We start from the raw sequence: 26,001 nt of genomic DNA, 5'->3' as shown, positions 1-26,001 counted from the left end.
TCGTCAACTTCGTCCACTTCGTCCACTTCCTCCACTTCCTCCACTTCGTCAACTTCTTCAACTTCGTCCACTTCCTCCACTTCCTCAAGTTCCTCCTCTTGCCCCACTTCGTCCACTTCGTCAACTTCCTCCGCTTCGTCCACTTCGTCAACTTCGTCCACTTCATCATCTTCCTCCACTTCCTCAAGTTCTTCCACTTCCTCCACTTCGTTCACTTCGTCCACTTACTCCACTTGCTCCACTTCGTCCACTTCGTCAACTTCTTCAACTTCGTCAACTTCGTCAACTTCGTCCACTTCCTCAACTTCCTCCTCTTCCCCACTTCGTCCACTTCGTCAACTTCTCCACTTCGTCCACTGCCTCCACTTCCTCCACTTCCTCCACATCCTCCACTACGTCCACTTCGTCCACTTACTCCACTTGCTCCACTTCGTCCACTTCGTCAACTTCTTCAACTTCGTCAACTTCGTCAACTTCGTCCACTTCCTCAACTTCCTCCTCTTCCCCACTTCGTCCACTTCGTCAACTTCTCCACTTCGTCCACTTTGTCAACTTCCTCCACTTCGTCAATTTCGTCCACTTTATCAACTTCTTCCACTTCCTCCACTTATTCCACTTCCTCCACTGCCTGCACTTCGTCAACTTCGTCCACTTCGTCCACTCCCTCCACAGTTTCGTCCACTTCGTCAACTTCGTCAACTTCGTTACTTCGTCAACTTCGTCCACATCGTCCACTTCCTCCACTTCGTCCATTTCGTCAACTTCTTCAACTTCTTCAACTTCGTCCACTTTCACAACTTCGTCCACTTCGTGAAGTTCGTCCACTTCGTTCAGTTCGTCCACTTCCTGCACTTCCTCCACTTCCTCCACTTCCTCCACTTCGTCAACTTCGTCGACTTCGTCCACTTCGTCAACTTCGTCCACTTCCTCAACTTCCTCCACTTCGTCTTCTTCGTCCACTTCCTCCACTTCGTCAACTTCCCCTACTTCTTCCACTTCGTCCCCTTCGTCCACTTCGTCAACTTCGTCCACTTCCTCAACTTCGTCCACTTCCTCAACTTCGTCCACTTCGTCCACTTTCTCCACTTCGTCCACTTCCTCCACTTTGTCCACTTGGTTCACTTCCTCCACTTCATCCACCTCGTCAACTTCATTAACTTCGTCCACTTCGTCAACTTCGTCCACTTCGTCAACTTCGTCCACTTCGTCAACTTCGTCCACTTCATCAACTTCGTCCACTTCGTCCACTTCCTCAACTTCGTCCACTCCGTCCACTTCGTCCATCTCCTCAACTTCCTCCACTTCGTCCACTTCGTCCACTTCCTCCACCTCGTCCACCTCGTCAACTTCGTCCACTTCGTCCACTTCGTCAACTTCGTCCACTTCGTCAACTTCGTCCACTTCGTCCACTTCGTCCACTTCGTCCACTTCGTCTACTTCGTCAACTTCGTCCACTTTGTCCACTTATACCACTTCCGCCAATTCCTTCACTTCGTCAACCTCGTCAACTTTGTCAACTGCGTCGACTTCGTCAACTTCGTCAATTTCGACAACTTCATCAAATTCGTCGACTTCGTCAACTTCGTCCACTCCAGCAACTTCGTCCACTTCGTCAAGTTCGTTCACTTCCTCCACTTCCTCCACTTCGTGCACTTCATCCACTAAGCCCACTTCGTCCACTTCCTCTACTTCATCCACTTCCTACACTTCGTCAACTTCTTCCACTTCCTCCACTTTGTCAACTTCGTCCACTTCGTTCACTTCGTTCTCTTCCTCCACTTCCTCCACTTCCTCCACTTCTTCCACTTCCTCCACTTCCTCCACTTCGTCCACTTCGCCAACTTCCTCAACATCGTCAACTTCGTCAACTTAGTCCACCTCCTCCACTTCCTCCACTTCGTGCACTTCGTCAACTCCGTCGACTTCGTTCACTTCGTCAACTTTGTCGACTTCGTTCACTACGTCCACTTCCTCCACTTCCTCCACTTCGTGCACTTCATTCACTTCGTCCACTTTGTCCACTTCTTCTACTTCGTCCACTTCCTCCACTTCGTCAACTTCGTCCACTTCGTCAACTTCTTCCACTTCCTCCACTTCGTCAACTTCGTCCACTTCGTTCACTTCCTCCACTTCGTCAACTTCCTCTACTTCGTGCACTTCTTCCACTTCCTCCACTTCCTCCACTTCGTCCACTTATTCCACTTCCTCCACTGCCTACACTTCGTTAACTTCGTCCACTTCCTCCACAGCTTCGTCCACTTGCTCAACTTCGTCAACTTCGTTACTTCGTCAACTTCGTCCACTTCCTCCACTTCGACCATTTCGTCAACTTCTTCAACTTCTTCAACTTCGTCCACTTTGTCAACTTCATCAACTTCGTCCACTTTCACAACTTCGTCCACTTCCTCCACCTCGTCCACTTCGTCAAGTTCGTCCACTTCGTTCAGTTCGTCCACTTCCTCCACTTCCTCCACTTCCTCCACTTCCTCCACTTCGTCAACTTCGTCGACTTCGTCCACTTCGTCAACTTCCTCCACTTCGTCTTCTTCTTCCACTTCCTCCACTTCGTCAACTTCGTCAACTTCCCCCACTTCCTCCACTTCGTCCCCTACGTCGACTTCGTCAACTTCAACCGCTTCGTCCACTTCCTCAACTTCGTCCACTTCCTTAACTTCTTCCACTTCGTCCACTTTCTCCACTTCGTCCACTTCCTCCACTTTGTCCACTTGGTTCACTTCCTCCACTTCATCCACCTCGTCAACTTCATCAACTTCGTCCACTTCGTCAACTTCGTCCACTTCTTCAACTTCGTCCACTTCGTCAACTTCGTCCACTTCGTCAACTTCGTCCACTTCGTCCACTTCGTCCACTTCGTCCACTTCCTCAACTTCGTCCACTTCGTCCACTTCGTCCACTTCCTCAACTTCCTCCACTTCCTCCACTTCGTCCACTTCCTCCACCTCGTCCACCTCGTCAACTTTGTCCACTTCGTCCACTTCGTCCACTTCGTCCACTTCATCAACTTCGTCCACTTCGTCCACTTCCTCCACTTCCTCAACTTCCTCCACTTCGTCCACTTCGTCAAGTTCGTTCACTTCGTCCACTTCATCCACTTTCTCCACTTCCTCCACTTCCTCCACCTCGTGCACTTCATCCACTTCGCCCACTTCGTCCACTTCCTCTATTTCATCCACTTCCTCCACTTTGTCAACTTCGTCCACTTCGTCAACTTCTTCCACTTCCTCCACTTTGTCAACTTCGTCCACTTCGTTCACTTCGTTCTCTTCCTCCACTTCCTCCACTTTGTCAACTTCCTCCACTTCCTCCACTTCCTCCACTTCCTCCACCTCGCCAACTTCCTCAACAACGTCAACTTCGTCAACTTAGTCCACCTCCTCCACTTCCTCCACTTCGTGCACTTCGTCAACTTCGTCGACTTCGTTCACTTCGTCAACTTCGTCGACTTCGTTCACTTCGTCCACTTCCTCCACTTCGTCCACTTCCTCCACCTCGCCAACTTCCTCAACAACGTCAACTTCGTCAACTTAGTCCACCTCCTCCACTTCCTCCACTTCGTGCACTTCGTCAACTTCGTCGACTTCGTTCACTTCGTCCACTTCGTCCACTTCCTCCACTTCGTGCATTTAATCCACTTTGTCCACTTTGTCCACTTCGTCAACTTCTTCTACTTCGTCTACTTCCTCCACTTCGTCAACTTCATCCACTTCATCAACTTCTTCCACTTCCTCCACTTCGTCAACTTCGTCCATTTCGTTCACTTCCTCCACTTCGTCAACTTCCTCTACTTCGTGCACTTCTTCCACTTCCTCCACTTCCTCCACTTCCTCCACTTCCTCCACTTCCTCCACTTAATCCCCTTCCTCCACTGCCTCCACTTCGTCAACTTCGTCCACTTCGTCCACTTCGTCCACTCCCTCCACAGCTTCGTCCACTTCGTCAACTTCGTCAACTTCGTTACTTCGTCCACTTCGTCCACTTCGTCCACTCCCTCCACAGCTTCGTCCATTTCGTCAACTTCTTCAACTTCTTGAACTTCGTCCACTTTGTCAACTTCATCAACTTCGTCCACTTTCACAACTTCGTCCACTTCGTCCACTTCGTGCACTTCGTCAACTTCGCAACTTCCTCCACTTCGTCCACTTCGTCAAGTTCGTCCATTTCGTTCAGTTCATCCACTTCCTCCACTTCCTCCACTTCCTCGACTTCGTCAACTTCGTCGACTTCGTCCACTTCGTCAACTTCGTCCACTTCCTCAACTTCCTCCATTTCGTCTTCTTCGTCCACTTCCTCCACTTTCTCCACTTCCTCCACTTCGTCCACTTCGTCAACTTCGTCGACTTCGTCCACTTCATCAACTTCGTCCACTTCCTCAACATCCTCCACTTCGTCCACTTCGTCCACTTCGTCAACTTCGCAACTTCCTCCACTTCGTCCACTTCGTCAAGTTCGTCCACTTCGTTCAGTTCGTCCACTTCCTCCACTTCCTCCACTTCCTCCACTTCGTCAACTTCGTTGACTTCGTCCACTTCCTCAACTTCCTCCACTTCGTCTTCTTCGTCCACTTCGTCCACTTCGTCAACTTCCCCCACTTCCTCCACTTCGTCCCCTTCGTCCACTTCGTCAACTTGGTCCACTTCCTCAACTTCGTCCACTTTCTCCACTTCGTCCACTTCCTCCACTTTGTCCACTTGGTTCACTTCCTCCACTTCATCCACCTCGTCAACTTCATTAACTTCGTCCACTTCGTCAACTTCGTCCACTTCGTCCACTTCGTCCACTTCCTCAACTTCGTCCACTCCCTCCACTTCGTCCACCTCCTCAACTTCCTCCACTTCGTCCACTTTGTCCACTTCCTCCACCTCGTCCACCTCGTCAATTTCGTCCACTTCGTCCACTTCGTCAACTTCGTCCACTTCGTCAACTTCGTCCACTTCGTCAACTTCGTCCACTTCGTCCACTTCGTCTACTTCATCAACTTCGTCCACTACCCCAACTTCCTCCACTTCCTCCACTTCCTCCACTTTCTCCACTTCGTCCACTTCGTCCACTTCTTCGTCCACTTCGTCAACTTCGTGAACTTCCTCCACTTCCTCCACTTAGTCCCCTTCCTCAACTTCGTCAACTTCCTCCATTTCGTCCACTTCCTCCACTTCGTCAACTTTGTCCACTTTGTCCACTTCATCAACTTCGTCAACTTCGTCAACTCCGTCAACTTCATCCACTTCGTCCTCTTCGTCCTCTTCGTCCACTTCGTCCACTTATTCCACTTAGTCCACTTCGTCCAATTCTTCCACTTCGACCACTTCGTCAACTGCATCAACTTCGTCCACTTTGTCCACTTATACCACTTCCGCCAATTCCTTCACTTCGTCAACCTCGTCAACTTTGTCAACTGCGTCGACTTCGTCAACTTCGTCAACTTCGTCAATTTCGACAACTTCATCAAATTCGTCAACTTCGTCCACTTCGTCAACTCCAGCAACTTCGTCCACTTCGTCAACTTCTTCCACTTCGTCAAGTTCGTCAAGTTCGTTCACTTCCTCCACTTCCTCCACTTCGTGCACTTCATCCACTTCGCCCACTTCATCCACTTCCTCTACTTCATCCACTTCCTCCACTTCGTCAACTTCGTCCACTTCGTCAACTTCTTCCACTTCCTCCACTTTGTCAACTTCGTCCACTTCGTTCACTTCGTTCTCTTCCTCCACTTCCTCCACTTCCTCCACTTCTTCCACTTCCTCCACTTCCTCCACTTCCTCCACTTCGTCCACTTCGCCAACTTCCTCAACATCGTCAACTTCGTCAACTTAGTCCACCTCCTCCACTTCCTCCACTTCGTGCACTTCGTCAATTCCGTCGACTTCGTTCACTTCGTCAACTTCGTCACCTTCGTTCACTTCGTCCACTTCGTTCACTTCCTCCACTTCGTGCACTTCATCCACTTCGTCCACTTTGTCCACTTCTTCTACTTCGTCCACTTCCTCCACTTCCTCCACTTCGTCAACTTCGTCCACTTCGTCAGCTTCTTCCAATTCCTCCACTTCGTCAACTTCGTCCACTTCCTCCACTTCGTCAACTTCCTCTACTTCGTGCACTTCTTCCACTTCCTCCACTTCCTCCACTTCCTCCACTTCCTCCACTTCCTCCACTTCCTCCACTTATTCCACTTCCTCCACTGCCTGCACTTCGTCAACTTCGTCCACTTCCTCCACTTCCTCCACAGCTTTGTCCACTTCGTCAACTTCGTTACTTCGTCAACTTCGTCCACTTCCTCCACTTCGTCCATTTCGTCAACTTCTTCAACTTCTTCAACTTCGTCCACTTTGTCAACTTCATCAACTTCGTCCACTTTCACAACTTCGTCCACTTCCTCCACCTCGTCCACTTCGTCAAGTTCGTCCACTTCGTTCAGTTCGTCCACTTCCTCAACTTCCTCCACTTCCTCCACTTCGTCTACTTCGTCAACTTCGTCGACTTCGTCCACTTCGTCCACTTCGTCCACTTCGTCCACTTCGTCAACTTCCTCCACTTCGTCTTCTTCGTCCACTTCCTCCACTTCGTCAACTTCGTCAACTTCCCCCACTTCCTCCACTTCGTCCCCTTCGTCGACTTCGTCAACTTCGTCCACTTCCTCAACTTCGTCCACTTCCTCAACTTCTTCCACTTCGTCCACTTCCTCAACTTCCTCAACTTCTTCCACTTCGTCCACTTGGTTCACATCCTCCACTTCATCCACCTCGTCAACTTCATCAACTTCGTCCACTTCGTCAACTTCGTCCACTTCGTCCACTTCGTCAAATTTGTCCACTTCGTCAACTTCGTCCACTTCGTCCACTTCGTCCACTTCCTCAACTTCCTCCACTTCGTCCACTTCCTCAACTTCCTCCACTTCGTCCACTTCGTCCACTTCCTCCACTTCCTCCACCTCGTCCACCTCGTCAACTTTGTCCACTTCGTCCACTTCGTCCACTTCGTCAACTTCGTCCACTTCGTCCACTTCGTCCACTTCGTCCACTTCGTCCACTTCGTCAACTTTGTCCACTTCGTCCACTTCGTCAACTTTGTCCACTTCGTCCACTTCCTCAACTTCCTCCACTTCGTACACTTCGTCAATTTCGTTCACTTCGTCCACTTCATCCACTTCTTCCACTTCATCCACTTCCTCCACTTCGTGCACTTCATCCACTTCCTCCACTTCGTCAACTTCGTCCACTTCGTCAACTTCTTGCACTTCCTCCACTTTGTCAACTTCGTCCACTTCGTTCACTTCGTTCTCTTCCTCCAATTCCTCCACTTCCTCCACTTCTTCCACTTCCTCCACTTCCTCCATTTCCTCCACTTCCTCCACTTCCTCCACTTCGCCAACTTCCTCAACATCATCAACTTCGTCAACTTAGTCCACCTCCTCCACTTCCTCCACTTCGTGCACTTCGTCCACTCCGTCGACTTCGTTCACTTCGTCAACTTCGTCGACTTCATTCACTTCGTCCACTTCGTCCACTTCGTGCACTTCCTCCACTTCGTGCACTTCATCCACTTCGTCCACTTCGTCCACTTCTTCTACTTCGTCCACTTCGTCCAGTTCGTCCACTTTGTCCACTTCGTCCACTTCGTCCACTTCGTTAACTTCTTCCACTTCCTCCACTTCGTTCACTTCCTCCACTTCGTCAACTTCCTCTACTTCATGCACTTCTTCCACTTCCTCCACTTCCTCCACTTCCTTCACTTCCTCCACTTCCTCCACTTCGTCCACTTATTCCACTTCCTCCACTGCCTGCACTTCGTCAACTTCGTCCACTTCCTCCACAGCTTCGTCCACTTCGTCAACTTCGTCAACTTCGTTACTTCGTCAACTTCGTCCACTTTGTCCACTTCGTCCACTTCGTCCACTTCGTCCACTTCCTCCACTTCCTCCACTTCGTCCATTTCGTCAACTTCTTCAACTTCTTCAACTTCGTCCACTTTGTCAACTTCATCAACTTCGTCCACTTTCACAACTTCGTCCACTTCCTCCACCTCGTCCACTTCGTCAATTTCGTCCACTTCCTCCACTTCCTCCACTTCATCCACTTCGTCGAATTCGTCCACTTCGCCAACTTCCTCCACTTCCTCTTCTTCGTCCACTTCCTCCACTTTGTCAACTTCGTCAACTTCCCCCACTTCCTCCACTTCGTCCCCTTCGTCGACTTCGTCAACTTCGTCCACTTCGTCCACTTCCTCAACTTCGTCCACTTCCTCAACTTCTTCCACTTCGTCCACTTTCTCCACTTCCTCCACTTCCTCCACTTTGTCCACTTGGTTCACTTCCTCCACTTCATCCACCTCGTCAACTTCATCAACTTCGTCCACTTCGTCAACTTCGTCCACTTCGTCAACTTCGTCCACTTCGTCAACTTTGTTCACTTCGTCAACTTCGTCCACTTCGTCAACTTCGTCCACTTCGTCCACTTCGTCCACTTCCTCAACTTCCTCCACTTCGTCCACTTCCTCCACTTCCTCCACCTCGTCCACCTCGTCAACTTAGTCCACTTCGTCCACTTCGCCAACTTCGTCCACTTCGTCAACTTCGTCCACTTCGTCCACTTCGTCCACTTCCTCAACTTCCTCAACTTCCTCCACTTCGTCCACTTCCTCCACCTCGTCCACCTCGTCAACTTTCCCGACTTCGTCCACTTCGTCAACTTCGTCCACTTCCTCCACTTCCTCCACTTAGTCCCCTTCCTCAACTTCGTCAACTTCCTCCATTTCGTCCACTTCCTCAACTTCGTCACCTTCGTCCACTTTGTCCACTTCATCAACTTCGTCAACTTCGTCAACTCCGTCAACTTCATCCACTTCGTCCTCTTCGTACTCTTTGTCCACTTCGTCCACTTATTCCACTTAGTCCACTTCGTCCAATTCTTCCACTTCGACCACTTCGTCAACTACATCAACTTCGTCCAATTCCTTCACTTCGTTCACTTCGTCAACTTTGTCAACTGCGTCGACTTCGTCAACTTAGTCAATTTCGACAACTTCATCAAATTCGTCGACTTCGTCAACTCTAGCAACTTCGTCCACTTCGTCAACTTCTTCCACTTCGTCAAGTTCGTCAAGTTCGTCCACTTCGTCCTCTTCCTACACTTCCTCCATTTCGTCCACTTCGTCCACTTCGTCAACTTCGTCCACTTCGTCAACTTCGTCAACTTCGTCAACTTCCTCCACTTCCTCCACTTCGTCAAATTCGTTAAATTCGTCATGTTCGTCCACTTCGTCCACTTTGTCCACTTCGTTCGTCCACTTCGTCAACTTCGTCCACCTCGTCCTCTTCGTCTACTTCCTCCACTTCGTTCACTTCATCCACTTCGTCAACTCCGTCAACTTCGTCAACTTCGTCAACTTTGTCCACTTCGTTCGCCCACTTCGTGAACTTCGTCCACTTATTCCACTTAGTCGAAGTCGTCCACTTCGTCCACTTCGTCAACTTCATCTACTTCGTGAACTTCCTCCACTTCCTCCACTTAGTCCCCTTCCTCAACTTCGTGGACTTCGTCCATTTCGTCCACTTCCTCCATTTCGTCCACCTCGTCAACTCCGTCAACTTCATCCACTTCGTCCTCTTCGTCCACTTCGTCCACTTCGTCCACTTCGTCAACTTCGTCCACTTCGTCACCTTCGTCAACTTCGTCCACTTCGTCACCTTCCTCCACTTCCTCCACTTCCTCCACTTCGTTAACTTCGTCAACTTCGTCCACTTAGTCCACTTCCTCCACTTCTTTCACTTCCTCCTCTTCCTCCACTTCCTCCACTTCGTCAATTTCGTCCACTTAGTCCACTTCCTCCACTTCCTCCACCTCCTCCACTAGCTCTTCTTCCTTCACTTCATCCACTTCCTCCACCTCCTCCACTAGCTCCTCTTCCTCCACTTCATCCACTTCCTCCACTTCCTCCACTTCGTTCACTTCGTCCACTTCGTCCACTCCGTCAACTCCGTCAACTTCGTCCACTCTGTCAACTCCGTCCAGTCCGTCAACTCCATCAACTCCGTCATCTTCGTCCACTTCGCCCAATTCGAACACTTCTTCCACTTCGCCAACTTCGTCCACTTCCTCCACTTCGTCCACTTCGTCAACTTCGTCCAGTTCTTTCATCCACTTCCTCCACTTCGTCCATTTCGGCCACTTCGTCCACTTCGTCAACTTCCTCCACTTCCTCCACTTCATCCACTTCGTCAACTTCTTCAACTTCGTTAACTTCGTTTTCGTCAACTTCGTCCACTTCCTCCACTTCTTCCTCCACTTCGTCCACTTCGTCCACTTCCTAGACTTCCTCCAATTCCTCCACTTCGTCCACTTCCTACACTTCGTCCACTTCGTGCAATTCCTCCACTTCGTCCACTTCGTTCACTTGCTCCACTTCGTCCACTTCGTCAACGTCGTCAACCTCGTACACTTCGTCAACTTCGTAGACTTCGTCCACTTTGTTGGTCCACTTCGTCAACTTCATCCACGTCGTCCACTTCCTCCACTTCCTCCACTTCCTCCACTTCCTCCACTTTCTCCACTTCGGCCACTTTCTCCACTTCCTTCACTTCCTCCACTACGTCCACTTCGTCATCTTCGTCCACTTCGTCATCTTCGTCCACTTCGTCCACTTCGTCATCTTCGTCCACTTCGTCCACTTCCCCCACTTCCTCCACTTCGTCCCCTTCGTCCACTTCGTCCAATTCGTCCATTTCGTCCACTTCGTCCACTTCGTCCACTTGGTCCACTTGGTCCACTTCCTCCACTTCATCCAACTTGTCCACTTCGACAACTTCGTCCACTTCATCAACTTCGTCAACTTCGTCCACTTCGTCAACTTCGTCCCACTTCATCAACTTCGTCCACTTCGACTACTTCCTCAACTTCGTCAACTTCGTCCACTTCGTCCACTTCCTCAACATCCTCCACTTCGTCCACTTTGTCCACTTCCTCCACCTCGTCCACCTCGTCCACTTCGTCCACCTCGTCCACTTCGTGAACTTCGTCAACTTCGTCCACTTCGTCCACTTCGTCCACTTCGTCCACTTCCTCCACTTCGTCCACTTCATCAACTTCGTGAACTTCCTCCACATAGTCCCCTTCCTCAACTTCGTCAACTTCCTCCATTTCGTCCACTTCCTCCACTTCGTCCACTTTCTCCACTTCGTCAACTTCGTCCACTTCATCCACTTCGTCCTCTTCGTCCTCTTCGTCCACTTCGTCCACTTACTCCACTTAGTCCACTTCGTCCAATTCGTCCACTTCGACCACCTCGTCAACTGCATCAACTTCGTCAACTTTGTCCACTTAGTCCACTTCCGCCAATTCCTACACTTCGTTAACTTTGTCAACTTTGTCAACTGCTTCGACTTCGTCAACTTCGTCAATTTCGTCAACTTCATCAAATTCGTCGACTTCGTCAACTTCGTCCACTTCGTCAACTTCGGCAAGTTCGTCCACTTCTTCCACTTCGTCAAGTTCGTCCACTTCCTCCACTTCCTACAATTCGTCCACTTCGTCCTCTTCCTACACTTCCTCCATTTCGTCCACTTCGTCCACTTCGTCAACTTCGTCCACTTCGTCAACTTCGTTCACTTCGTCCACTTCGTCAAATTCGTCAAGTTCGTCCACTTCGTCAACTTCGTCCCCTTTGTCCACTTCGTCCAATTCGTCTACTTCCTCCACTTCGTCCAGTTCTTTCATCCACTTCCTCCACTTCGTCCACTTCGGCCACTTCGTCCACTTCGTCAACTTCCTCCACTTCCTCCACTTCCTCCACTTCCTCCGCTTCGTCCACTTCGTCCACTTCATCCACTTCGTCAACTTCTTCAACTTCGTTAACTTCGTTTTCGTCAACTTCGCCCACTTCCTCCACTTCGTCCTCCACTTCGTCCACTTAGTCCACTTCTTGCACTTCCTCCATTTCGTCCACTTCGTCCACTTCCTCCTCTTCGTCCACTTCGTGCAATTCCTCCACTTCGTCCACTTCGTCCACTTCGTCCACTTCGTTCACTTCCTCCACTTCGTCCACTTCGTCAACTTCATCAACTCCGTCAACTTCGTCAACTTCGTACACTTCGTCAACTTCGTACACTTCGTTCACTTTGTTCGTCCACTTCGTCAAGTTCATCCACGTCGTCCACTTCCTCCACTTCCTCCACTTTCTCCACTTTGTCCACTTCCTCCACTTTCTCCACTTCCTTCACTTCCTCCACTACGTCCACTTCGTCATCTTCGTCCACTTCGTCCACTTCGTCCACTTCCTCCACTTTCTCCACTTCATCCACTTCCTCCACTTCCTCCACTTCCTCCACTTCCTCCACTTCCTCCACTTTCTCCACTTCCTCCACTTTCTCCACTTCCTTCACTTCCTCCACTACGTCCACTTCGTCATCTTCGTCCACTTCGTCCACTTCGTCCACTTCCTCCACTTCCTCCACTTCCTCCACTTCGTCAACTTCATCCATTTCGTCCACTTCGTCAACTTCGTCCACTTCCTCCACTTCCTCTACTTCGTCGACTTCCTCCACTTCGTCCACTTAGTCCCGTTCGTCAACTTCGTCGACTTCCTCCACTTCGTCAACATTGTCAGCTTCGTCCACTTCCTCCACTTCGTCAACTTCATCCATTTCGTCCACTTCGTCCACTTCCTCCACTTCCTCTACTTCGTCGACTTCCTCCACTTCGTCCACTTAGTCCCGTTCGTCAACTTCATCGACTTCCTCCACTTCGTCCACTTCGTCAACATTGTCAGCTTCGTCCACTTCGTCAACTTCCTCTACTTCGTCAAGTTCGTCAAGCTCGTCCACTTCGTCAACTTCGTCCACTTCCTCCACTTCCTCTACGTCGTTCACTTCGTCAACTTTGTCAACTGCGTCGAGTTCGTCAACTTCGTCAATTTCATCAACTTCATCAAATTCGTCGACTTCGTCAACTTCGTCCACTTCGTCAACTTTTTCCACTTCGTCAACTTCCTCCACTTCGTCAAGTTCGTCAAGTTCGTCCACTTGGTCAGGTTCGTCCACTTCCTCCACTTCCTCCACTTCCTACACTTCGTCCACTGCGTCCAATTCGTCCACTTCCTACACTTCCTCCATTTCGTCGACTTCGTCCATTTCCTCAACTTCCTCCACTTCGTCCACTTCGTCAAGTTCGTCCACTTCGTTTGTCCACTTATTACACTTCGTCCACTTCATCAACTTCGTCCACTTTGTCCACTTCGTCCACTTCGTTCGTCCACTTCGTTCGTCCACTTCGTTCGTCCATTTCGTTCGTCCACTTCGTTCGTCCACTTCGTCCCCTTCCTCAACTTCGTCGACTTCCTCCATTTCGTCCACTTCCTCCACTTTGTCAACTTCGTCCACTTCGTCAACTTCGTCCATTTCGTCCAGTTCGTCAACTTCGTCCATTTCGTCAACTCTGTCAACTTCGTCCTCTTCGTCCTCTTCGTCCACTTTGTCCACTTCGTCCACTTAATCCACTTCCTCGACTTCCTCGACTTCGTCCACTTCGTCAACTTCGTCCACTTAGTCCACTTCCTCCACTTCCCACACTTCCTCCACTTCCTCCACTTCGTCAACTTCGTCCCCTTCGTCAACTTCGTCCACTTCGTCAAATTCGTCAAGTTCATCCACTTCGTCAACTTCATCCACTTTGCACACTTCGTCCAATTCGTTCGTCCACTTCCTCCACTTCCTCCACTTCGTTCACTTCATCCACTTCGTCAACTTCGTCAACTCCGTCAACTTTGTCCACTTCGTTCGCCCACTTCGAGAACTTCGTCCACTTCCTCCACTTCCACAACTTTCACCACTTCGTCCACTTCTGCCACTTCGTCCACTTCGTCCACTTCGTCAACTTCGTACACTTCGTCCACTTCCTCCACTTCTTCCACTTCCTCCACTTCCTCCACTTCCTCCACTACCTCCACTTCCTCCACTTCCTCCACTTTGTCAACTTCGTTCACTTCCTCCACTTCCTCCACTTCCTCCACTTCGTCAACTTCGTCAACTTCGTCCACTTCGTCAACTTCATCAACTTCGTCCACTTCATCAACTTCGTCATCTTCGTCCACTTCGTCCACTTCGTCAACTTCGTCCACTTCCTCAACTTCCTCCAGTTCCTCCACTTCGTCCACTTCGTCCACTTTGTCCACTTCCTCCAATTCGTCCACTTCGCCAGCTTCGTCATCTTCGTCCAATTCCTCCACTTCGTCAACTTCGTCAACTTCACCCACTTCCTCCACTTCGTCCCCTTCGTCCACTTCGTCAACTTCGTCCACTTCGTCCACTTCCTCCACTTCCTGCAGTTCCTACACTTCGTCCACTTCCTCTAGTTCCCCCAGTTCCTCCACTTCGTCCACTTCCTCCACTTCCTCCACTTCGTCAACTTTGTCCACTTAGTCCACTTCATCCACTTCGTGCACTTCCTGCACTTAACCACTTAGTCCACTTCCTTCACTTCCTCCACTTACTCCACTTCTTCCACTTCGTCCACTTCGTCAACTTCCTCTTCCTCCACTTCGTCAACTTCGTCCAGTTCGTCCACCTCGTCCTCTTCGTCCTCTTTGTCCATTTCCTCCACCTCGTCAACTTCGTCAACTTCCTCCACTTCCTCCACTTCCTCCACTTCGTCGACTTCGTCCACTTCGTCCACTTTGTCCATTTCCTCCACTTAGTCCACTTCGTCAACTTGGTGAACTTCGTCCACTTCGTCAACTTTGTCCACTTCGTCCACTTCGTCAACTTCGTCCACTACCTCAACTTCCTCCACTTCCTCCACTTTCTCCACTTCCTCCACTTCCTCCACTTCCTCAGCTTCGTCGACTTCGTCAACTTCATCAACTTCGTCAACTTTGTCTACTTCCTCAATTTCGTCCACTTCGTCCACTTCATCCACTTCGTCCACTTCGTCCTCTTCGTCCACTTCGTCCATTTCCTCCACTTCGTCAACTTCGTCTTCTTCCCCCACTTCGTCCACTTCCTTCCATTCGTCCACTTCGTCAACTTTGTCGACTTCGTCCACTTCGTCAACTTCTTCAACTTCGTCGACTTCCTCAACTTCCTCCACTTCCTCCACTTCCTCCGCTTCGTCGATTTCGTCCACTTCGTCCACTTTGTCCATTTCCTCCACTTCGACCACTTCGTCAACTTCGTCTACTTCTTCAACTTCGTCCACTTCGTCAACTTCGTCCACTTCGTCAACTTCGTCCACTTCGTCCCTTTCGTCAACTTCGTCAACTTCATCCACTTCGTCCAGTTGATCCACTTCCTCCACTTCGTCCATTTCGTCAACTTCTTAAACTTCGTCCAGTTCGTCAACTTCGTCCACTTTGTCAACTTCGTCCACTTCGTCCACTTTGTCAACTTCGTCCACTTCGTCCACTTCGTCTACTTCGTCCACTTTGCAACTTCCTCCACTTCGTCAAGTTCGTCCACTTCGTTCAGTTCGTCCACTTCCTCCACTTCCTCCACTTTGTCATCTTTGTCCAGTTCGTCCACTTCATCCTCTCCGTCAACTTCCTCCATTTCGTCAACTTCGTCAACTACCCCACTTCCTCAACTTCGCCCCCTTCGTCCATTTCGTCCACTTCCCCAACTTTGTCCACTTCCTCAGCTTCCTCCACTTCCTCCACTTCGTCCACTTGGTGAACTTCCTCCACTTCGTCCACCTCGTCAACTTCGTCCACTTCTTCAACTTCGTCCACTTCGTCAACTTCGTCCACTTTGTCAACTTCGTCCACATCGTCCACTTCGTCCACTTCGTCAACTTCGTCCACATCGTCCACTTCGTCCACTTCGTCAACTTCGTCCACTACCTCAACTTCCTACACTCCCTCCACTTCGTCCACTTCCTCCACTTCGTCCACTTTCTTCACTTTGTCCACTTCCTCCACTTCCTCCACTTCGTCCACTTCGTCCACTTCCTCCACTTCATCCACTTCGTCAACTTCTTCAACTTCTTCCACTTCGTCAACTTCCTCGGCTTCGTCCACTTCGTCAACTTCGTCCACTTCCTCAAGTTCTTCCACTTCCTCCACTTCCTCCACTTCGTCCATTTCGTCCACTTTCTCCACTTCGTCCACTTCATTCACTTTGTCCACTTCCGCCACTTGGTCCACTTCCTCCACTTAGTCCACTTCCTCCACTTCCTCCACTTCCTTCACCTCCTTCCTCCACTTCGTCAACTTCGTCCACTTCGTCCACTTCGTCAATTTCGTCCACTACCTCAACTTCCTCCACTTCCACAACTTTCTCTACTTCGTCCACTTCCTCCACTTCGTCCACTTCGTCAACTTCGTACACTTCGTCCACTTCCTCCACTTCCTCCACTTTCTCCACTTCCTCCACCTACTCCACTTCGTCCACTTCCTTCACTTCCTCCACTTCCTCTACTTCGTCCACTTCGCAAGTTCTTCATCTTCGTCCACTTCCTCCACCTCCTCAAGTTCCTCCTCTTGCCCCACTTCGTCCACTTCGTCAACTTCCTCTGCTTCGTCCACTTCGTCAATTTCGTCCACTACCTCAGCTTCCTCCACTTCCTCAACTTCCACAACTTTCTCCACTTCGTCCACTTCTTCCACTTCCTCCACTTCCTCCACTTCCTCCACTTCCTCCACTTCCTCCACTTCTTCCACTTCATCCTCTGTCTCCACTTCCTCCACTTCCTCCACTTCCTCCACTTCCTCCACTTTCTCGACTTCGTGAACTTCGTTCACTTTCTCCCCTTCCTCCACTTCCTCCATTTCCTCCACTTCGTCAACTTCGTCAACTTCGTCCACTTCGTCAACTTCGTCAACTTCGTCCACTTCGTTAATTTCGTCAATTTCGTCCACTTCGTGAACTTCGTCCACTTCGTCAACTTCCGTCGACGTCGTCCACTTCCTCCACTTCGTCAACTTCGTCAACTTCGTCCACTTCGTCAACTTCGTCCACTTCGTCAACTTCGTCATCTTCGTCCACTTCGTCCACTTCCTCAACTTCCTCCACTTCGTCCACTTTGTCCACTTCCTCCAATTCGTCCACTTCGTCAGCTTCGTCAACTTCGTCCACTTCGTCCAATTCCTCCACTTCGTCAACTTCGTCAACTTCCCCCACTTCCTCCACTTCGTGCCCTTCGTCCACTTCGTCCACTTCGTTGACTTTGTCCACTTCGTCCACTTCGTCCACTTTCTCAACTTCGTCCACTTCCTCAACTTCGTCCACTTCCTCCAGTTCCTACACTTCGTCCACTTCCTCCAGTTCCTCCAGTTCCTCCACTTCGTCCACTTCCTCCACTTCGTCAACTTCGTCAACTTCGTCAACTTCGTCAACTTCGTCCACTTAGTCCACTTCATTCACTTCGTGCACTTCCTCCACTTCACCACTTAGTCCACTTCCTTCACTTCATCCACTTACTCCACTTCTTCCACTTCGTCAACTTCCACCACTTACTCCACTTCTTCCACTTCGTCCACATCCTCAACTTCGTCCACTTCGTCCATTTCCTCCACTTCGTCAACTTCCCCCACTTCCTCCACTTCCTCCCCTTCGTCCACTTCGTGAACTTCGTCGACTTCGTCCACTTCGTCAACTTCGTCCACTTCGTCAACTTCGTCATCTTCGTCCACTTCGTCCACTTCCTCAACTTCCTCCACTTCGTCCACTTTGTCCACTTCCTCCAATTCGTCCACTTCGTCAGCTTCGTCAACTTCGTCCACATCGTCCAATTCCTCCACTTCGTCAACTTCGTCAACTTCCCCCACTTCCTCCACTTCGTCCCCTTCGTCCACTTCGTCCACTTCGTTGACTTTGTCCACTTCGTCCACTTTCTCAACTTCGTCCACTTCCTCAACTTCGTCCACTTCCTCCAGTTCCTACACTTCGTCCACTTCCTCCAGTTCCTCCAGTTCCTCCACTTCGTCCACTTCCTCCACTTCGTCAACTTCGTCAACTTCGTCAACTTCGTCCACTTAGTCCACTTCATTCATTTCGTGCACTTCCTCCACTTCACCAGTTAGTCCACTTCCTTCACTTCATCCACTTACTCCACTTCTTCCACTTCGTCAACTTCCACCACTTACTCCACTTCTTCCACTTCGTCCACATCCTCAACTTCGTCCACTTCGTCCATTTCCTCCACTTCGTCAACTTCCCCCACTTCCTCCACTTCCTCCCCTTCGTCCACTTCGTGAACTTCGTCGACTTCGTCCACTTCGTCAACTTCGTCCACTTCGTCCACTTTGTCCATTTCCTCCACTTAGTCCACTTCGTCAACTTGGTGAACTTCGTCCACTTCGTCAACTTCGTCCACTTCCTCAACTTCGTCAACTTCATCCACTACCTCAACTTCCTCAACTTCCTCCACTTCCTCCACTTCCTCCACTTTCTCCACTTCCTCTACTTCCTCCACTTCCTCAACTTCATCAACTTCGTCAACTTCGTCTACTTCCTCCACTTCGTCCACTTCGTCCACTTTGTCCACTTCGTCCTCTTCGTCCACTTCGTCCTCTTCGTCCACTTCGTCAACTTCGCCAACTTCCCCCACTTCGTCCACTTCCTCCCATTCGTCCACTTCGTCAACTTCGTCGACTTCGTCCACTTGATCAACTTCGTCGACTTTCTCCACTTCGTGCACTTCGTCAACTTCCTCCACTTCGTCCACTTCGTCAACTTCCTCCACTTCGTCAACTTCGTCCACTTTGTCAACTTCTTCCACTTCCTCCACTTCGTCAACTTTGTCCACTTCGTTCACTTCGTTCTCTTCCTCCACTTCCTCCACTTCCTCCACTTCTTCCACTTCCTCCACTTCCTCCACTTCCTCCACTTCGCCAACTTCGTCAACATCTTCAACTTCGTCAACTTAGTCCACCTCTTCCACTTCCTCCACTTCGTGCACTTCGTCAACTTCGTCGACTTCGTTCACTTCGTCAACTTCGTCGACTTCGTTCACTTCGTCCACTTCCTCCACTTCCTCCACTTCCTCCACTTCATCCACTTCGTGCACTTGATCCACTTCGCCCACTTCGTCCACTTCCTCTACTTCGTCCACATCCTCCACTTCGTCAACTTCGTCCACTTCGTTCACTTCGCTCTCTCCCTCCACTTCCTCCACTACCTCCACTTCTTCCACTTCCTCCACTTCCTCCACTACGTCCACTTCGCCAACATCATAAACATCATCAACTTCGTCAACTTAGTCCACCTCCTCCACTTCCTCCACTTCGTGCACTTCGTCAACTTCGTCAACTTCGTTCACTTCGTCCACTTCCTCCACTTCCTCCACTTCCTCCACTTCGTGCACTTCATCCACTTTGTCCACTTCGTCCTCCTCTTCTACTTCGTCCCCTTCCTCCACTTCGTCCAGTTCGTCAACTTCTTCCACTTCGTCCACTTCGTTCACTTCCTCCACTTCGTCAACTTCCTCTACTTCGTGCACTTCTTCCACTTCCTCCACTTCCTCCACTTCCTCCACTTCCTCCACTTCCTCCACTTCGTCCACTTCCTCCACTTCCTCCACAGCTTCGTCCACTTCGTCAACTTCGTCAACTTCGTTACTTCGTCAACTTCGTCCACTTCCTCCACTTCGTCCACTTCGTCAACCACGTCCACTTTCTCAACTTCGTCCACTTCGTCCACTTCGTCCACTTCGTCAACTTCGCAACTTCCTCCACTTCGTCCACTTCGTTCAGTTCGTCCTCTTCCTCCACTTCCTCCACTTCCTCCACTTCGTGCACTCCCTCCACTTCCTCCACTTCCTCCACTTCCTCCACTTCGTCATATTCGTCCACTTCGTCCTCTTCGTCCACTTCCTCTACTTCGTCAACTTCCCCCACTTCGTCCACTTCGTCCCCTTCGTCCACTTCGTCCCCTTCGTCCACTTCGTCAACTTCGTCGACTTCGTCAACTTCGTCCACTTCGTCCACTTCCTCAACTTCCTCCACTTCCTCCACTTCCTCCACTTCGTCCACTTCCTCCACTTCGTCCACCTCGTCCACTTCCTCCACTTTGTCAACTTCGTCCACTACCTCAACTTTCTTCACTTCCTCCACTTCCTCCACTTTCTCCACTTCGTCCACTTCCTCCACTTTCTCCACTACGTCCACTTCGTCATCTTCGTCCACTTCGTCCGCTTCCTCCATTTCCCCCACTTTCTCCACTTCCTCCACTTTCTCCACTTCCACCACTTCATCCTCTTCGTCAACTTCTTCAACTTCGTCAACTTCGTCCACTTCGTCCACTTCCTCAACTTCCTCCTCTTCCCTCACCTCGTCTTCTTCGTCAACTTCCTCCACTTCGTCCACTTCGCCAACTTCCCACACTTCGTCAACTTCGTCCACTTCTTCAACTTCTTCCACTTCCTCAACTTCGTCAACTTCGTCCACTTAGTTCACTTCGTCCACTTCCTCCACTTCGTGCACTTCTTCCACTTCCTCCACTTCCTTCACCTCCTCCACATCCCCCACTCTGTCCACTTCGTCCACTTCGCCAACTTCGTCAATATCTTCAACATCGTCAACTTCGTCCACTTAGTCCACTTCGTCAACTTCGTCCATTTCCTCCACTTCCTCCACACCTTCGTCCACTTCGTCAACTTCGTGTACTTCCTCCACTTCCTCCACTTCGTCCAGTTCGTCCACTTCCTCCACTTCGTCCACTTCGTCCACTTCGTCAACTTCGTCCACTTCGTCAACTTCGTCCCCTTCGTCAACTTCGTCCACTTTGTCAACTTCGTCCACTTCGTCCACTTCGTCAACTTCGCAACTTCCTCCACTTCCTCCACTTTGTCAACTTCGTCCACTTCGTCAACTTCTTCCACTTCGTCCACTTCGTCCACTTCGTTCAGTTCGTCCACCTCCTCAACTTCCTCCACTTCCTCCACTTCATGCACTTCCTTCACTTCCTCCACTTCGTCATCTTCTTCCACTTCCTCCACTTCCTCCACTTCCTCCACTTCCTCCACTTCCTCCACTTCCTCCACTTCCTCCACTTCATCCACTTCGTCAACTTCTTCAACTTCCTTAATTTTGTTTTCGTCAACTTCGTCCACTTCCTCCACTTCTTCCTCCACTTCGTCCACTTCCTGGACTTCCTCCACTTCATCCACTTCCTACACTTCGTCCAATTCGTGCAATTCCTCAACTTCGTCCACTTCGTTCACTTCGTGCACTTCGTCCACTTCGTAAACTTCGTCAACTTCCTCAACTTCGTGAACTTCGTCAACTTCGTACACTTCGTCCACTTTGTTCGTCCACTTCGTCAACTTCATCCACGTCGTCCACTTCCTCCACTTCCTCCACTTCCTCCACTTTCTCCACTTCCTCCACTTTCTCCACTTCCTTCACTTCCTCCACTACGTCTACTTCGTCATCTTCGTCCACTTCGTCATCTTCGTCTACTTCCTCCACTTCGTCAACTTCCCCCACTTCCTCCACTTCGTCCCCTTTGTCCTTTTCGTGCACTTCGTCCAATTCGTCCACCTCGTCCACTTGGTCCACTTCCTCCACTTCATCCACCTCGTCAACTTCGTCAACTTCGTCCATTTCCTCAACTTGGTCCACTTCTTCAACTTCCTCCACTTCGTCCACTTCGACCACTTCATCAACTTCGTCAATTTCGTCCACTTCGTCCACTTCCTCAACTTCCTTCACTTCGTCCACTTGGTCCACTTCTTCCACCTTGTCCACCTCGTCAACTTCGTCCACCTCGTCCACTTCGTCAATTTCGTCCACTTCGTCAACTTCGTCCACTTCGTCCATTTCGTCTACTTCGTCAACTTCGTCCACTACCTCAACTTCCTCCACTTCGTCCACTTCCTCCACTTTCTCCACTTCGTCCACTTCCTCCACTTCGTCCACTTCGTCCACTTCGTCAACTTTGTAAACTTCCTCCACTTCGTCCACTTAGTCCGCTTCCTCAACTTCGTCAACTTCCTCCATTTCATCCACTTCCTCCACTTCGTCAACTTCGTCCACTTCCTCAACTTCCTCCTCTTCCCCCACTTCGTCCACTTCGTCAACTTCCTCCATTTCGTGAACTTCCTCCACTTCGTACACTTCGTAAACTTCCTACACTTCGTCAACTTCGTCCACTTCGTCAACTTCTTCCACTTCCTCCACTTCGTCAACTTCGTCCACTTAGTTCACTTCGTCCACTTCCTCCACATCGTGCACTTCTTCCATTTCCTTCACTTCCTTCACTTCCTCCACATCCTCCACTTCGTACACTTCGTCCACTTCGCCAACTTCGTCAATATCGTCAACATCGTCCACTTAGTCCACTTCCTCCACTTCCTCCACTTCGTCAACTTCTTCCATTTCCTCCACTTCCTCCACACCTTCGTCCACTTCGTCAACTTCGTGTACTTCCTCCACTTCCTCCACTTCGTCCAGTTCGTCCACTTCCTCCACTTCCTCCACTTCGTCCACTTCATCCACTTCGTCAACGTCGTCCACTTCGTCAACTTCGTCCACTTTGTCAACTTCGTCCACTTCGTCCACTTCGTCAACTTCGCAACTTCCTCCACTTCGTCAACTTCATCCACTTAGTCAACTTCTTCCACTTCGTGCACTTCCTCCACTTCCTCCACTTCGTCATCTTCGTCCACTTCACCACTTCCTTCACTTCGTCCACTTCGTCCACTTCATCCACTTCGTCAACTTCTTCAACTTCGTTAACTTCGTTTTCGTCAACTTCGTACACTTCCTCCACTTCGTCCACTTCCTGGACTTCCTCCACTTCGTCCCCTTCCTACACTTCGTGCAATTCCTCGACTTCGTCCACTTCGTTCACTTCCTCCACTTCGTCCAATTCGTCAACTTCGTCAACTTCGTCAACTTACTCAACTTCCTCAACTTCGTCAACTTCGTCAACTTCGTCAACTTCGTACACTTCGTCAACTTCGTACACTTCGTCCACTTTGTTCGTCCACTTCGTCAACTTCATCCACGTCGTCCACTTCCTCCACTTCGTCCACTTCCTCCACTTTCTCCACTTCGTCCACTTCCTCCACTTTCTCCACTTCCTTCACTTCCTCCACTACATCCACTTACTCATCTTCATCCACTTCGTCCACTTAGTCATTGTCGTCCACTTCCTCCACTTCGTCAACTTCCCCCACTTCCTCCACTTCGGCCCCTATGTCCACTTCGTCCACTTCGTCCAATTCGTCCACTTTGTCCACTTGGTCCACTTCCTCCACTTTGTCCAATTCGTCCACTTCGTCCACTTCGTCCACTTCCTCCACTTCCTCCACTTCGTCCTCTTCGTCCACTTCGTCCAATTCGAACACTTCGTCCACTTCGCCAACTTCATCCACTTCCTTCGATTTCTCCACTTCGTCCACTTCGTCAACTTCGTCAACTTCGTCCAGTTCTTTCCTCCACTTCCTCCACTTCGTCCATTTCGGCCGCTTTGTCCACTTCGTCAACTTCCTCCACTTCCTCCACTTCCTCCACTTCGTTCACTTCATCCACTTCGTCAACTTCTTCAACTTCGTTAACTTCGTTTTCGTCAACTTCGTCCACTTCCTCCACATCTTCCTCCACTTCGTCCACTTCCTGGACTTCCTCCATTCACTCCACTTCGTCCACTTCCTACACTTCATCCACTTCGTTCATTTCCTCCACTTCGTCCACTTCGTTCACTTCCTCCACTTCGTCCACTTCGTCAACTTGCTCAACTTCGTCAAATTCGTCAAATTCGTCAACTTCGTACACTTCGTCAACTGCGTACACTTCGTCCACTTTGTTCGTCCACTTCGTCAACTTCATCCACGTCGTCCACTTCCTCCATTTCCTCCACTTCCTCCACTTTCTCCACTTCCTTCACTTCCTCCACTACGTCCACTTCGTCATCTTCGTCCACTTCGTCCACTTCGTCCACTTCGTCCACTTCATCATCGTCATCCACTTGCTCCACTTCGTCAACTTCCCCCACTTCCTCCACTTCGTCCCCTTCGTTCACTTCGTCCACTTCGTCCAATTCCTCCACTTCGTCCACTTCTTCCACTTTGTCCACTTGGTCCATTTCCTCCACTTCATCCACCTCGTCAACTTCGTAAACTTCGTCCGCTTCCTCAACTTCGTCCACTTCCTCAACTTCGTCCACTTCGACCACTTCATCAACTACGTCCACTTCCTGTACTTCATCAACTTCGTCCACTTCGTCCACTTTGTCCACTTCCTCCACCTCGTCCACCTCGTCAACCTCGTCCACCTCGTCCACTTCGTCAACTTCGTCCACTTCGTCAACTTCGTCCACTTCGTCCACTTCGTCCACTTCGTCCACTTCGTCCACTTCGTCCACTTCGTGAACTTCGTCCACTACCTCAACTTCCTCCACTTCCTCCACTTTCTCCACTTCGTCCACTTCCTCCACTTCGTCCACTTCGTCAACTTCGTGAACTTCCTCCACTTCCTCCACTTAGTCCCATTCCTCAACTTCGTCAACTTCCTCCATTTCGTCCACTCCTCCACTTCGTCAACTTCGTCCACTTCATCAACTTCGTCCACCTCGTCAACGTCGTCAACTTCGTCAACTCCGTCAACTTCATCCACTTCGTCCTCTTCGTCCTCTTCGTCCACTTATTCCACTTAGTCCACTTCGTCCAATTCGTCCACTTCGACCACTTCGTCAACTGCATCAACTTCGTCCACTTGGTCCACTTAGTCCACTTCCGCCAATTCCTACACTTCGTTCTCTTCGTCAACTTCGTCAACTTTGTCAACTGCGTCAATTTCGTCAACTTCATCAAATTCGTCGACTTCGCCAACTTCGTCCACTTCGTCAACTCCGGCAACTTCGTCCATTTCGTCAACTTCTTCCACTTCGTCAAGTTCGTCAAGTTCGTCCACTTCGTCAAGTTCGTCCACTTCCTCCACTTCCTACAATTCGTCCACTTCGCCCTCTTCCTACACTTCCTCCATTTCGTCCACTTCGTCCACTTCGTCAACTTCGTCAACTTCGTCCACTTCGTCAACTTCGTCCACTTCGTCAACTTCCTTCACTTCGTCAACTTCGTCAACTTCCTCCACTTCGTCCACTTTGCCAAATTCGTCAAGTTCGTCCACTTCGTCAACTTCGTCCACTTTGTCCACTTCGTCCAGTTCGTCTACTTCCTCCACTTCCTCCACTTCGTCCACTTCCTCCACTTCGTCAACTACGTCAACTTCGTCAACTTCGTCAACTTCCTCCACTTCGTCAACTTCGTCAACTCCGTCAACTCCGTCAACTTAATCCACTTCGTCCTCTTCGTCCTCTTCGTCCACTTCGTCCACTTATTCCACTTAGTCCACTTCGTCCAATTCGTCCACTTCGACCACTTCGTCAACTGCATCAACTTCGTCCACTTTGTCCACTTCCGCCAATTCCACAACTTCGTTCACTTCGTCAACTTCGTCAACTTTGTCAACTGCGTCGACTTCGTCAACTTCGTCAATTTCATCAACTTCGTCAACTTCGTCAACTTCGTCCACTTCGTTCGTCAACTTCGTCAACTCCGGCAACTTCGTCCAATTCGTCAACTTCTTCCACTTCGTCAACTTCGTCAACTTCGTCCACTTCGTCAACTTCGTCCACTTCCTCAACTTCCTCCTCTTCCCCCACTTCGTCCACTTCGTCAACTTCCTCCATTTCGTTAACTTCCTCCACTTCGTCCACTTCTTCAACTTCCTACACTTCGTCAACTTCTTCAACTTCGTTAACTTCGTTTTCGTCAACTTCGTACACTTCCTCCACTTCGTCCACTTCCTGGACTTCCTCCACTTCGTCCCCTTCCTACACTTCGTGCAATTCCTCAACTTCGTCCACTTCGTTCACTTCCTCCACTTCGTCCAATTCGTCAACTTCGTCAACTTCGTCAACTTACTCAACTTCCTCAACTTCCTCAACTTCGTCAACTTCGTCAACTTCGTCAACTTCGTCAACTTCGTCAACTTCGTACACTTCGTCAACTTCGTACACTTCGTCCACTTTGTTCGTCCACTTCGTCAACTTCATCC

This window comes from Vigna umbellata, chromosome 1 (genome assembly GCF_029865625.1).
Source record: "Vigna umbellata cultivar VRB3 chromosome 1, Vumbellata_1.0, whole genome shotgun sequence".
In the NCBI taxonomy this organism is placed as follows: domain Eukaryota; kingdom Viridiplantae; phylum Streptophyta; class Magnoliopsida; order Fabales; family Fabaceae; genus Vigna; species Vigna umbellata.
The sequence above is the reverse complement of the archived record's forward strand: the minus strand, read 5'-3'. Positions refer to the sequence as shown.